The sequence below is a fragment of the Theobroma cacao genome, chromosome 4 (genome assembly GCF_000208745.1).
Source record: "Theobroma cacao cultivar B97-61/B2 chromosome 4, Criollo_cocoa_genome_V2, whole genome shotgun sequence".
In the NCBI taxonomy this organism is placed as follows: Eukaryota; Viridiplantae; Streptophyta; class Magnoliopsida; order Malvales; family Malvaceae; genus Theobroma; species Theobroma cacao.
In genome coordinates this window covers 18,985,086-18,999,883 of record NC_030853.1, presented here as the reverse complement: position 1 = coordinate 18,999,883, position 14,798 = coordinate 18,985,086, and positions in this window count along the sequence as shown.

Sequence of the window (14,798 nt, the reverse complement as noted above, 5' to 3'; positions counted from 1 at the left end):
GATTTTTATGTATTATGTTACATAGGGCCAATGCGTGACTGGTATTTTGGCATAACGTGAGTAGATATTAGGCATTGCGTGACTTATTATTAGGTATTATGAGATTGGCTTATAGGCGTTGCGTGAATTGTGCAATGCATATCTTATTTTGAGACATTTCTTGACTACTTTTAGGCATTGGATGACTGATTGTTATGTATTCCATGGCTTGTTGTTATATATTGCGTGACATTAGGCCCATACGTGATTGGTTATTTTGGTATAACGTGAGTGGATATTAGACAATGAGTAACTTATTATTAGGTATTGCGAGACTGACTTACAAGCATTGCGTGAATTATGCAATGCATATCGTATTTTGAGACATTTCTTGATTACTTTTTAGGCATTGCTTGACTGGTTGTTATGTATTCCATGATTTCTTGTTATGTATTGCATGACGTTGGGCCAATACATGACTGATTATTTTGGCATAACGTGAGTGGATATTAGGCATTGGGTGACTTATTATTAGAAATTGCGAGACTGGCGATGCGTGACTTGTGCAATGCATCTCTTGTTTTGAGGCATTTCTTCACTAGTTTTTATGCATTGGGTGAATATGTATTAAACATTGCGAGACTGACTTTATGTTATTCCGTGGCTTAGGCATTGCGTAAGTGGGTTTTACGCATTGAGGGGCAATTTTTGATATATTGACTGATTGTGACATTTATTTTTTGTTAAATTTTAGCAACCTGCCAAATGTGAAACTTATGATTACATATGGTGGTCATTGGGTCGATAACACTTACAAGGGTCATGAGACACGAGTGAGGGGTGTTGGGAGTGATTTGTCATTTTCGGGCCCAGTGAAGTTGGTTGAAGAGGTTTTTGGAGTCAACTCATATAATAACGAAATCGAGCTACATGCATTACTCAGTCATGCTGCAGAGGTTTCGTGTGCAGTTATTAGGGACGATGAAGATGTAAAAGTATTTTGCGAGATGAAAAGGCAGTTGTTGTATTTGTGACAATTAAGGCACAAAATGCAAATGATATTCCACATGAACATGGTCCCCAACATAGTAATCACTTACAACAGAATGTTAGTTATTCTGACATACGACACCATGCATTTCTTAACAAACAACAATGACAATCACCATTGATGTATGCACATGAGTTTGAGCAGCCGAGTACACACATGAAGTGTCCGCAAATGATGTTTTCACAATTCTGATCGGAATGTGCATGAAACGAAATGTTGGTACTTTGCAACAAATGCAACCATGGCTCAGAAAGGCAGTGGGTCCATTGCCATTTGCAAACGATACTGTGATGGTTGTGAGTGATGACGATGTATCTAATCAGATTGAAGATGATGTTGAAAAAGACGACATTGCGGATTGGAACAATGAGTTGGAGGATGATTGCGAAGATGATTATGTTGGCAGACATGATGACTACTCAGAGGATAACAAGGGTGAGCACAATGACATTTTGGATTGCAATCATGCATATGGCAGTGCAGAACATACCACAACTGTTGTGTTAGAAGAGGTTCAGTGCAAATGCCACAACTGTTGAATTAGAAGATGTTGAGAATGGGATTCATTCGCCTGATGATAGTGATCAAGAAAGGGTAAATACAGGGGTATCTCATCAATGGATTATTCCTGGTGTAGATACGATATCTTTCCAAATAATTAAGACTGAGGAGTCCATATTAATGGACAACCACTTATATCGCGTAAAAGTGTTTCCATCAAAAGCCAAATTCAAACGAGCTTTGAGCATGTTAGCATTAAAAGAGCATTTTGATATTAAGGTTAAAAAGTCATGCCACACTCGTTTGGAGGTTGCTTGTAAGGAGAAGGCATGCAAGTTTGCTTTGAGTGCAACAAAATTGCCTATTGGCAAGTTTAGATGTTCTAGAAGGTGCACACGTCCTCCGTTGATGGTTTGCAAGGTGGATAACGAACTACGAGCGTGAGGTTAATTGGTGAGCTTATTTTCCCTAGGTTGCAAAGAAATAATGTAACCCTATTGAGACCTAAGGAAATAATGGAAGGATGAATCGCAAGTGGGGATTGCAATACCTATATAGAAAGGCCTGGCAAGTAAAGGAGTATGCGGAGAGTCTTGTTTTCGGTCCCCAAAAGGAGTCGTTCCAACTCTTCCCCTTATATTTCTTTATGTTAGAACGTGAAAATCCCCGATACTATCACAGTTCTTGCTATGGATGGGGAAAAAGGATTCAAATTTTTTTTCAGGTTATGGTTTGATATTGTCCATCATAATTGCCTTACCTTGCTTCAACGAACATGACACACAATAAGTGAGTCACGTAATGTCATGCCTGAAGCCCACAATACTATATCAAATAGTCATGTGATTCCATATTAGCTAGTCACCTGATTCCATATCAAATAGTCACGCGATTCCATATCAACTAGTCATGCGATTCCATATCAAATAATCATGTGATTCATACACACCATTCACACAATGCATATGTCATGCTATGACTATACCCCATTCATGCAATGCCATATCAACCTGTGATGCCCACGTAGTATCGACTAGTGTCGGCATTGCGTTAATGCCTATGTCACACAATTCATATCAACATGTCACACAGTCCATAAAGTCACGGGAGTTGGCATATGCAAACTTATGAACTTTGGCATCTAAATTGTGTAAAATAGTAACACAATTTAAGATATGAATAAGAAAAAAACAATGTTGTTATTGGACCCATCTACTTATCGCATCAATAAATACTGAACTATTCTTATTACCTTTCTTTTTGTTAAATGATACAAAAAAGAATAATTTGTAAATGATACAACAAAGAATAATTTGGAGATAATACACAACAATGTTACTTTACATATTAGCAAAAAGAATAAACAAATTAAAAAAAATTAACAAGTCAAGTTATTTGCAAAAATCTCTAGGGAAAAACTTTTTTGAAAGTTGTCTATGGAGTTTGCTTTCAACGTATGATTTTTCGAACCGATCAACCACTGCAATGAAGTGATAACCCAATCCCCACAACTGTGCAAATCTTGCTGTATCGGGGTTTTTACATTTAACTTATTCCTCATCCGTGTACAAGGTCGCTTTTGACGATGTGAGCTAACAAAGTACTTGGCCCTGTGGCATATAATGGGAAACATTGTTGTTAGTAGACCCATCTGCTTATCACACAAGTCGAACTTCATTGCATCTATCTGATTGTACGATAAGTCAACTAACATCATACTCCATTTTAGCAAGTTGATGTGCACTACCACTTAGTGGCTGTCGAAAAAGCATGGTACTAGATTTGAGTCAACCTCATGCCATAGCAAACCTTACGGAGGACTCCCACCCCTCGCATTTTCAAGCACATGTTTTGGCAAAACTGCCTCAGTAGGCTTGAATGTCTTATCAGTCGGGGGAGGTCGCATTTCTTTGCCCAAACTCAGCAAAATAAGTTGTTAATTAAGTTACATCCAATAGTTAGATGCCATGAACTAATACATGCCTTATACATTTTAATAATTACAACTCATTAAAATACACTTACTTAGAAGTAGTTGTCGACAATGCATATTCTCTACTTGTAGAGTTGTGGATGGTGCTTGCATGCCTACTTACATATGACGGCGATGCATGCATCAATGTGTTGGTTGTCCAACAACTCCCTTGGCATCTCCAATAGTGGAAAAAAATTAGGGTCCTCATACTTTTCAATGCCCAAAATGTTAACCTTACATATATATAATACCCACGTCAAAAGGTCTATGGAATTAATAATCTAGAACCGTTAACCCTAATATCATGTGTTGTTATCAATTTACCTAGCTTACTCGTTTTTCATGAAGAACTCATATCTATCTTTCAAATTATCTTTCTCTCTACGCTAGACTAATAACGGGTTAATGTATAGGCTTCAAAGATATTTGCTGGCTATGCTCACACATGTATCTTCGACTTGAGGTGGAGGTGGAGCCTCAAGAGAAGGTGTGATTTGACCATGCTAGAGGGCCTCTAGTGGAGTTAGGACACAAGCAGGACGCAAGGAAGTTGTAGTTGGACTACTCGTAAGATGAGGTACCTCTTCGACCTGAAGTGGAGGTAAAGCCTCAGGAAAACGGGTGCTCTGACCATGTTGGGGAGACTTTGGTGGAGTTGGGATAGGAGCAAGATGTGGGAAAGTTGTAGTTGGACTACTAGCAGGATGATCTTCAATCGGGGTAGTGGGAAGTGAGCTTGGAGTCGATCCAATTGCCTGATTTATGCCACTTGCCTTGTCAAGATCAACTTTAGTACCACTGCCTTCTTCGTTGCACGCACCATTCTCTTCACCTACGACCGACTCTATACAGTGAAACAAATCAAGCATACTAAAACAGTGTATACATCATACATGTTATAACTCACGCAATGAAAATAGATAGGTTAAGTCAAGAGTATGAGTACTTGGATCCAAAGAAAGTTGAAATATGAGCATTTGTTACCCTTTGTCATCCTAATAAGGATTAAAATCACTGTGTAGCTTTACGGTATTAAAAAGTTAGAGTACAGCATGAGTTTGCAAATCATTCATGTCAAAGTTCAAGTTCTTGATGGTTATAAGTTGTTGAATAATTTTCTTTTATTCATTGCACGGTTTTTATTTATTTTACTGAGTCAAGTTTGTTTTAGTTTCTAGGGAATTGGCTATTATTGTTCTACAGAACATGGTCATGTAGTCTAGTTTTTAGCAGTTGGTTTTTGAATGTTCAAGCTATTTTCTGTTAGATATAAGCCTATAAAAGGGCTGTAAGTTTTCTGAATAAAATGTGTAGCTTAAAATTAACCTTATCTTTTCTTTCTTTTATGCTTTAGCTTTTGTTTGTCTATTATAGCTATTAGTGGTATCAGAACAAGGTTGAAAAGAGTGAAACACATGAGGTTAGAGAGAAAAATAAATAGTAAGAGTGCTCAAATAAACCCAAAGTAAGCATTAGCTTTATTTTTTTTTTATTTTCTTCCCCTACAATCATGGCTTTAGATAACAATTTTGTGCAGGTGGCTATCCCATGTTTCGATGGTCACTATGAACACTAGAGCATGCTAATGCAGAACTTTCTACAATCTAAAGAGTATTGGCAGCTTGTTGAATTTGGAATTGGAGAACCTATAGAAGGCATAGTCTTGATGAATGCCTAGAAAATATAGTTGAAAGGGATAAAGTTAAAAATTTAAAAGCAAAAAATTACTTTTTCTAGGCAATTGATCGTCCCATCTTGGAAACAATTCTTAGTAAAAAAACTTCCAAGGATCTTTTAGATTCTATGAAGAAAAAATATTAAGGCTTTTTTAGAGTGAAATGTGCATAGCTTCATGTCTTGAGAAGGGATTTTGAGACTCTACAAATGAAGGATGTTATATCTGTCATCAACTATTATGCCAGAACTATGGAAATAAATAACAAAATGCGATTCCATGGTGTGAAGATGGAAGATGTCACCATTGTGGAGAAGATATTACGTTCTTTGACACCAAAGTTTGATTATGTCATCTGCTCAATTGAACAATCAAAAGATATAGATGTAGTCTCTCTTAATGAACTCAAAGCTGTTTCTTTGTCCACAAAAAGAAGATGAACCGAAGTTCAACTATAGAGGAATAAGCTTTAAAGGCTTTTACTTTTACTCATTTCTCAAATTCTAGAGGAAGGGTAAATGTAGAGGTAAAAAAAGGGGAGATCGAGTCAATAAAGATGGCAGTAGGCACTTCAAAGCCAATATTCAAGGCAAAGGTAGAGGACAGGATCAACATTTCAACAAACTCAAAGTAGAGTGATTTAGAAGTCATAAATTTAGTCATTATCGTTTTGAATGTTATACTAAGTTGCCTAATGACAAAGAAATGGGAGAAAAGTCAAATTTTACAGAAAAGAAGGAAGTTGAAACTTTGTTGATGACGGTTCAAGTTAACAAGGAATTTGAGTCAGATGTTTGCTATGTGGATACAAGTTGCAATAACCATATGAGTGGAAAAAAGTCTTATTTTTCTTATTTATATGAAGGTTTTCACTCTATTGTAAGTTTCGGTGATAGTTCTATTGTGAATGTTACTGGAAAAAGTGATATTAAGATAAGACCTAAGAATGTTTTTGTAGATACAATTTCTAATGTCCTCTATATTCCCAACTTGAAAAGCAATCTGTTAAGCGCTGGTCAATTGCAAGAAAAAAGTCATGTAATCATTATTCAGAAGGGTGTTTGTGAGATATATTACCATACTAGAAGAGTTATAGCTGTTGTTCAAATGAGTTCAAATAGGTTATTTCCATTGAAGATCGAAAGTGTTCGATTTTGCTTAATGGCTAAAGTGAAAGTCCTTTGATTGATGGTTGAAGTAAAGGGCCCTTCAAGATTGTGGCATTTTTGCTATGGCCATTTAAGTTTTGGAGGATAAAGACCCTCCAATAGAAAATTATGGTGACAAGTTTTCCTCAAATTATTATTCTTTCCTAAATTTGTGAAGAATATGTTGTTGGCAAAAAACATCGTGGTCAATTCCTTCAAGGAAAGTCATGGAGAGCAAAAACTATCCTGGAGCTAGTTCATTTTGACATTTATGGGCTGATAAATCCATCTTCTAATGGAGGTAAAAGATACTTAATTACTTTCATTGACGATTATACTTGAAAAACTTGGGTTTATTTTTCATAGGAAAAATTAGAATCCATAGTGCATTTAAAAGCTTCAAGGCACATGTTGAAAATGAAACAACAAAAAAACAATTAAAACCCTCCATACTGATCATGGTGGTGAATATTGCTCAAAAGAATTTAAAGATTTTTGTGATGATCATGGCATTCGAAGAGAGCTCACAATTGCCTATACATTGTAACAAAATGGTGTATCAATGAGAAAAAGTAGAATTTTCGTCAATATGGTGAGAAACTATTTGGCAAGAAGGATAATTCCAAAGAATTTTTGGCCAAAAGCAGTAAATTGGAGCATTCATGTCTTGAACATAAGTCATACTTTTGCTATTCAAAACATGACACTAGAAGAAACTTAGAGTAAGTAGAGGCCATCTGTAGATCACTTCAAAATTTTTGATTGCATCGCTTATGCACATGTCCCAAATGAAAAAAGAAAGAAACTTGATGATAAGGGTGAAATATGTGTCTTTTTGTTGAATAATGGTAAAAAATCTATTGAAGTGGAGTAATTGATCATGTAACGAGAAGTAACTGTATTTGAAAGCTTTAAGAAAGGTTCGTTATGTCCAAGACTGTCAAGCCCAGCTCTACAATATGTTTATTATGCCATTCTTACATAAGAATGCATGTTTGCTTACTTGAGTACCTCAGAAATCGTTAAAGGACGGTAACGTACCAAATGGTACAATTAAGTTGAATTAAGTCTCGAACTAGTCTAAATAGGGATTTTAAGATGAAATTGAGAATTTTAAAACTCCAGAATGAGTTAAAATGGTGATTCGGTATTCGAAGACTGATTTGGAGCTAAATTGGAATTTTCATGATCCAAGGGTAAAATGGTCATTTTGCCACCCGAGGTTAAGATGTGAGTGTTGGATGAAATTTTTGACTAAGATTGATCATTTGGAGTATAATTTGAGTTTGAGAAGTGAAAAATTTTAATTTCGACATTTTTTTGAGGATAAGGGCAAAATAGTCATTTGCCACCCTAGGGGTAAAATTGTAATTTTACACCACCTAACACTTGTCCAGCACATGAATTTCACCCATTATTATTATGGATAATTGAGAAATTTTAAATGGTGGAGAGAGATTGCTTAATGGGTAAGTATGACACATGGACCAATGGAATGGTGACACATGACAAAATTTTGCCCATTTAATATTTTCCTTTATAAAGCCAATTTGAACTCTTCCACATTCATTCTTATGGCTGGCCAAAGCAAGAACAAAAGAAGAAAAGAAAGAACAAAAACCCTAGAGTGAAAATTCAAGAGAAAATTAATGGATTTCAATAATCAAGCAATCAAAGGTAAAATTTCATGATTTTGACTTGTGATCTACCTTTCCCATACATTCTTTTGCATTTTCCATGGTTGAATCACATGATTTCATGATGGGTCTCTTGCTAGACGAACACTTAGAGAGAGATTTTGATGGTTTTTTTGGTTAGATTTTAAGATATTATAATGTTATTAGTTGATTGGTGATGTGTAGCATGAAAATCAAGCAAGAAAAATTCATGTTCTTCCATAACCCTCATTGGCCGAATTCTCCATGTGGAATATTGATGATGATTTTGATTTTATTTTAAGTGATTTGGTTAGGAAATGATGAATTACGGTGAGAAAATGAAATAGGAAAAATTATAGCATTAATGCACCAACCATGGCCGAAATCCCCAAGAGAAAATGTGAAGATGATTTTGCTAAATTTTATGCTATTTGACTTGTGTTTGATGGTTTGGAGAATTGGAAGAAAAATGGAGTTAATTGGAGTTGAATTGGAAATATTGGCCAATTAATCGAATGATAGATAGAATTAGGCCAATACCATTTTATTTAGGTACACAATTGAATTTGTGTTGAACACCGTGTTTAGACGATAATCCGAACAATTTGCATTCCATTTCATACATCCATATAGTTTTATAACGGTTTAGCACCAATGTTGTAAATTGCTTGATTGTGCATTATGTCTAAGTGGTGAGCTTTCTGGCAAAAGTAAAGAGATAGTACCCGAGGATCAAGAATCGGAGTACTCAAAACTCGATTTCCATTACAGTGAGCAACCTTATCATTATCTTGATTATCTAAAGTGAATTTTAATTCGTTTTTCTGATTTTATGGAAAATGAGTTTAAATGGTAAATCTTTATGTTTTATAAGCAAAATGTGATTAAATGAAATGATTTTATAAAATTGTTTTGAAATTGAATGATGGTTTTGAAAATGGAGTAATTGGAGACTAATTGCTGTGTTATAAATCATGGTTTGAATTGAATGGCTTATGATAATATTGGCATGAATGGTTGAATTGGTAAATGTGTTGAAAATGTATAAACTGTTGATTTGCCTTGAGAGGCTGTAAAATAAAATAATTGCCATGTTATGCTATTCCAATTTTTATTGTATGGTGGGTTTAGCTTGCTGCAGTGGGCGGGTTCTGTGGACCACCCTTTTTGAGAGGCACGAAATCCTGTTATATTCTTTCCTCGATTGGGGAGGCGTGTAGGGTAACTCCAGAGAACAACTTTAGAGTTCACTTCACGCTAAACCACCACGTGAGGGTGAACTCAGCCAACACTAAGGAACGACTATGTTTTCAAAATAAAAACATGATTTATGCGTACATGACTTTTTAACAGCCTTGGCGGACTCGGTTGGGATAGCCCCAACCCAAGGTATCCCTGATAACTGAGTATGAGAATGATTTTAGCACAAGCCAAGCTTTTCAGAAAATCATAAGCCTCGTTGTTTATTTGGGTGAAATGAATCTATTTTATCTTATTAAAATGAGTTCGAAATGCTGTGAATCATTTTTATGCTAATCTATTTTATCTGTCTCCATTTACTCGGCTTTAGATATTTTAGATGATATTTGTTTACTCATTGGGATTATATAATCTCACCACCCTCCTTTCCATCCCTTTCAGGCTCAGGATAGTCGGTAGATAGCTCATTTTGTTGACGGCTACAGTTGGACTTGCATCTTCAAAAACTGTAGGTTTACCGCTTTTGATACTTTTGGTCGTTCGTGGGTTCACGTGTCACTGTAAATTAAATCTTATACTTTGGTTATCTGTATTACAGTATGTATAAATTTATTTGACTTTTACGCTACAAAAATTATTTACCGGTAACTCTATAAATATTGTTTTATAACAAAATAAAATATTTTATTGAATATTTTTATTATATTCAAATAGGTATAGTTTCACTTTAAATGAATGTTTTAGACATCTAAACTTACTTTTGATTATGAAATATGTGTTTTCCACTCGCATACTACATTTTTAGCTAGTTTCGAGATTTTTGAAGAAAAATGACCANCAAAATGCCCCTGTGAGGAAAAATTTATTTTTTTATTGTTTTGATTTGAAAATAGTTTATAATCTCTCCAAACATGATACTTAACAACTGTTGCTCATAGGGGAGATGCGAAAAACTAATATTAAAGCCTTGTGAGGTTTCGGTTGACATTCCGGGCTATGAATGTCTATCAGAACTTTACGACGATTATCACGGGCTTGAGGAGAGTACCAGGTCGTGACAAAGACGGCGGCGTACCAACTTCACCAAATTCAAGTGTCAATACACGTGTCTCCTATCGTTTAAGTTTCTTTTTTGTTCTTTAATGTTAGTTGTAATCAAAATGCAGTTATGCTATGTCATTTTTTCTTTTAATAAGTTTTGTACTTTTCAAAATGCTAACACTTGCTTGCCATTTTGTTCTTCTTTGTTATCAGTTTGTTAGCTGTTGGAAAGCACAGTGCTCAATGCATAGCTTTTAATGCATCTCCAATGTTTTAAGAGTTTTTCATTTTTTTTGAGGCTACATGTATGCATTATATGGTTTAAATATAAAAAATACGATGGATGAGTAGTTAGCTTATTCTTTTTCCCAAATTTGATTTTTCAATTTCTCCTCTATTCTTGTTTATTCTCTCTTTTTTTTTCAAAAAATCCATTTCTGATATTTTTAAAAACTCAACATGGTATAAGAGCCCTTATTTTTAAAGGACCTGTGAATTGTTTTCTAGTTCTTAGTTTTCAAAATTATTGAGTGTGAGTAAGCTGAATATGGCTATTGTCGGCTTTAGTGTTTCAACCGCTTCGGTCTTTAATGGTGTCAATTATCAATTCTGGGCTATGAAAAATGAGGTTGTATTTGAAAGCCTTTGACCTTTGGATGTTGTTGAGACTAGGGAGATTCTAGTGTAGAGGCATGCCAACCCCATGTTGGCTCAAATTTAACAACTATCTGAAAAAGTAATAAAACGTTATAATGCTTTTATATGTCTGCAGTCAGCGGTGTCTGAGTCTATATTTGTAAAGATTATGAATTATGAAGATCCCAAAAAGGTTTGGGATAGCTTGAAGGGAGAATATCAAGGGAGTGATCGCACCAAGGTGATGCAAGCATTAAATCTTTCTAGACAATTTGAATTGTTGAGAATGAGAGAAGAAGAGAATATTCAAGAGTTTATTGATAAGTAGGTTAAACTTGTGACTTAACTTAGAATGTTGGGGGAAAAAGTATCTGAGAAAAAAATAGTGAATAAAATCTTAGTCAATATTTCAAAAACGTTTAAAGCCAAAATATCCTCTTTGGAAGATACATAAAATCTGACTAAGATCTTTGCAAATGAGTTGGTTAGTGCTTTGATTGCTCAAGAGCAAAGGAGGGCTCTCAAAGTTGAATATTTGATTGAAAATGCTTTGGTTGTTCAAACCAAAGGCTTAATCGTCAAAGGTGAGGGTTTAAAAAGCTCAGCTACAAAAGCAATAAAGCAGGTGATGGTAAGCAAGGAAAAATGAAGGATAAATGTCTTATATGTACTCATTGTCAGAAGACTAATCACATTCCTAAGTACTGTCTGAAATACCCCATACTTTGATATGGTGATAAATAAAGTTGATCGAATGCAAATTGAGGTCAATTAAAATATTTAGAAGTGATAAAAGACGAAAGGAGTAGTTTAGGATAAAATATTTCGCAAGTGAGAAACTAATAATAAAATAATAATAATTTCATCGGAGGAGAATTTGTGAGATAAAAGGCGATTTGGAAGTCAAGTGAGGTATAATAAGGTATTTTGGGTACCAAGGAGACAAGATAAAAGTTTTAGAATAAAATAATATTTTATTAATAAAATAATATTTTATTAATAAAATAATATTAAAATATTAATATTTAGTCGGATATCGAAATCAGTCAAGAAGAAGGATCATATGGTTGATCCAAGTGGGGGAGAAGATGACAAGCCCGACTCTACAGAAATATTTGTCATGAGATACATGTGGTGGATAGCATGTTTGCATGCTAAGAGAGTCTTGAAAAATTTACAAAAGTCGGTATTGTACCTAGAGGTACAACAAAGTTGATTTAAGCCTTGAACTAGATCAAATAGAGAATTCACGATGAAATTAAGAATTTTAAAGTCCCAAAATGGTTTAATATGGTGATTCGGAGCTCGAGGATCAATTTGGAGTCAAACCGAAATTTTCGCTATCTAGGGGCAAAATGGTCATTTGCCACTTGAGACAAAATGGGAATTTTAGAAAATATTTTTTTGGCCCCATTTGACTTATTGGAGTATAATTTGACTTATTGGAGTAAGATTTGAGGTTTAGAAGTGAAAAATTTTAATTTCGGTATAATTTTAAGTAAAAGGGTAAAATGGTAATTTTACCACCCCAGGGGCAAAATTGTAATTTTCCACCACCAGGACATTTTTCCAGCACATGGTCTTCCTTTATCCTCATTTTGACCATTGACTAATTGTGTGGTGGAGATAAAAAGGATTAAAATTTTAAAATTTTAAAAACGGACCAATGACATGATGCCACGTGTCATGCCTTTATTAATTTATTATTTCCCTTTTTAAAAGGCACAAAAATCAGCTCATCTTCCACCCCATGGCCGGCCAAACCAGCAGGAAGAGAGAGAAAACAAAAACAAAAACAAAACCCTAGAGAGAGAAAATTAAAGAAAAAGTGTGAATTTTCAAGAAAATTAAGTGAAAAAGGTGAGATTTTTTCTATTAAGCTTGAGTTTTCTTATTCCCAAGCATTTCTCTTTATTTTTCATGATTAAATTACATGTTTTCATGATGAATTCAATTCTGAAAAAATGGGTTAGGAGAGAGAAACTTGTTAGATTAATTTGATTTTAAGTTATATTAGTGTTTTAAGTTAGTTTAGCATATTTAGAAACAAAACAACAAGAAAAGAATTTATTTTCTCCCACAATCATTAATGGCTGAATTTATCATGTGTTGAGTGAGGATAAATTTGATTTTCATTTTAGGAGAATTGGTTAAGAAATGATGAATTATGAGCCTAGAAAAATAATAAAAATTTTCGAAGCAAAAATACGATTTTTACCCACTAGGGGTATTTTCGTAATTTGCTGTTGGGACTGATAATTTGCATCACACTGAGGGACATTAAGTTAATTTGGGTGCAATTGAGGTATAGAAACTGAAAAGAATTAAATTGGAGTTTAAACGAACCCGTTAGGAATTTAATCGGGTGATAAGACGAATTAGGCTAATACCGGATTTAGATAGTTACCAGTGCATTTTTGCATTCCATATCATGCATTGGTAGTCCAAATTAGTTTAATTTTGATTTAGTACCAACTTAGTGAAATTCTCGATTTTGTACTGTGTCAAGGTGGTGAGTCCTCCAATAAAGGCAAGGAAATTGCATCCGAGGACCAGTAGACAGAGTGCTTCGAAAGTCTGCATTCTAGACATTGTGAGTAAACTTATTATCGTCTTAATTATCTAGAGTAGTTTTATACAACTATGTGATTTTATGAAAAATGGGTTTAAATGGTAAATTGTTATGTTTTAAGGGAAATTGTGATTTTATAAAATGATTTTATAAATTTTCTGAAAAATCGAATATTGGTTTTGAAAATAGAGTAATTGGAGACTGCTAGTTTGTGTTGCAAATTTATGGTTTTGAATTGAATGGCTTATGACAATAAATGAGCATGAATGGCTAAACTGATTTTGGTGTTATAATTATTTATACTGTGTATTCAGCCTTGAGAGGCTAGGTTGCGATAAATTGCCATGACATGCTAGAATGAATTTTATTGATTGGTGGATTATATATTAATTATTTACTGCAGAGGGGGTTCCGTGGACCAGCCTATTAGAGGGGCACGGTAAACTCCATTATATTATTACCTCGAACGGAGAGGCGCGTAGGGTATCTCCTGGGGTATAGCTTAGGGTTCACTTCACGCCAAACCACCACGTGAAGGGGAACTCAGCCAACGCCAAGGAACGGCTGTATTTTTCTCAAACAAAAATATATTTTAAGTGTATACAAAATTTTAACAGCCTTGGCGGACTCGGTTAGATGCCCTGCGCAAGGTATCACCGAGTATGAGTTTTGGCACGAGCCAAAGTTTTAAGAAATTCATAAGCCAAGTTGATTACTCGATTTTTATGGATTGATTTTATTTGGTTGAAATGAGTTGAATGGTAATGAAATTACAGTATGATGATTTATTTTAATTGTCTCCATTTACTCGACTTTAGATAGTTTAGATGGTATCTGTTTACTCACTGGGATTTTATAATCTCACCACCCTCATTTCCTCACATTTCAGGCTCAGGAAATTTCGTAGTTAGCTGACTTGAACAAGGACCTTCATTTGGACTCGAATCGGTAAAAGCTGTAGGTTTCCAGCTTCCGATGCATTTTGGATAGATATGGGCCCACGTGTCACTGTAAAAGAAATTTTATGCTTTGGTTATTTGCTTTATAGTATATATGAATATAATTATCTTTTACGCTATAAGAATTATGTACCGATAGTTTTATGAAAATTATTTTACAAGAAAATAATTTATTTTATTGAATATTTTTATTATATTCAAATGGTCAAATTTTCACTTCAAATAAACGTTTTAGATACTTAATTTTTTTTAAATTATTAAATATATATATTTTCGGCTTACCTACTACATTTTTAGCAAGTTTCGAGGTTTTCGACAAAAATAACGAAAATGCCCCTGTGAGAAAAAATATATATATATTATGTTATGATTTGAAAATAATTTGTATTCTTTCGTATTTTGA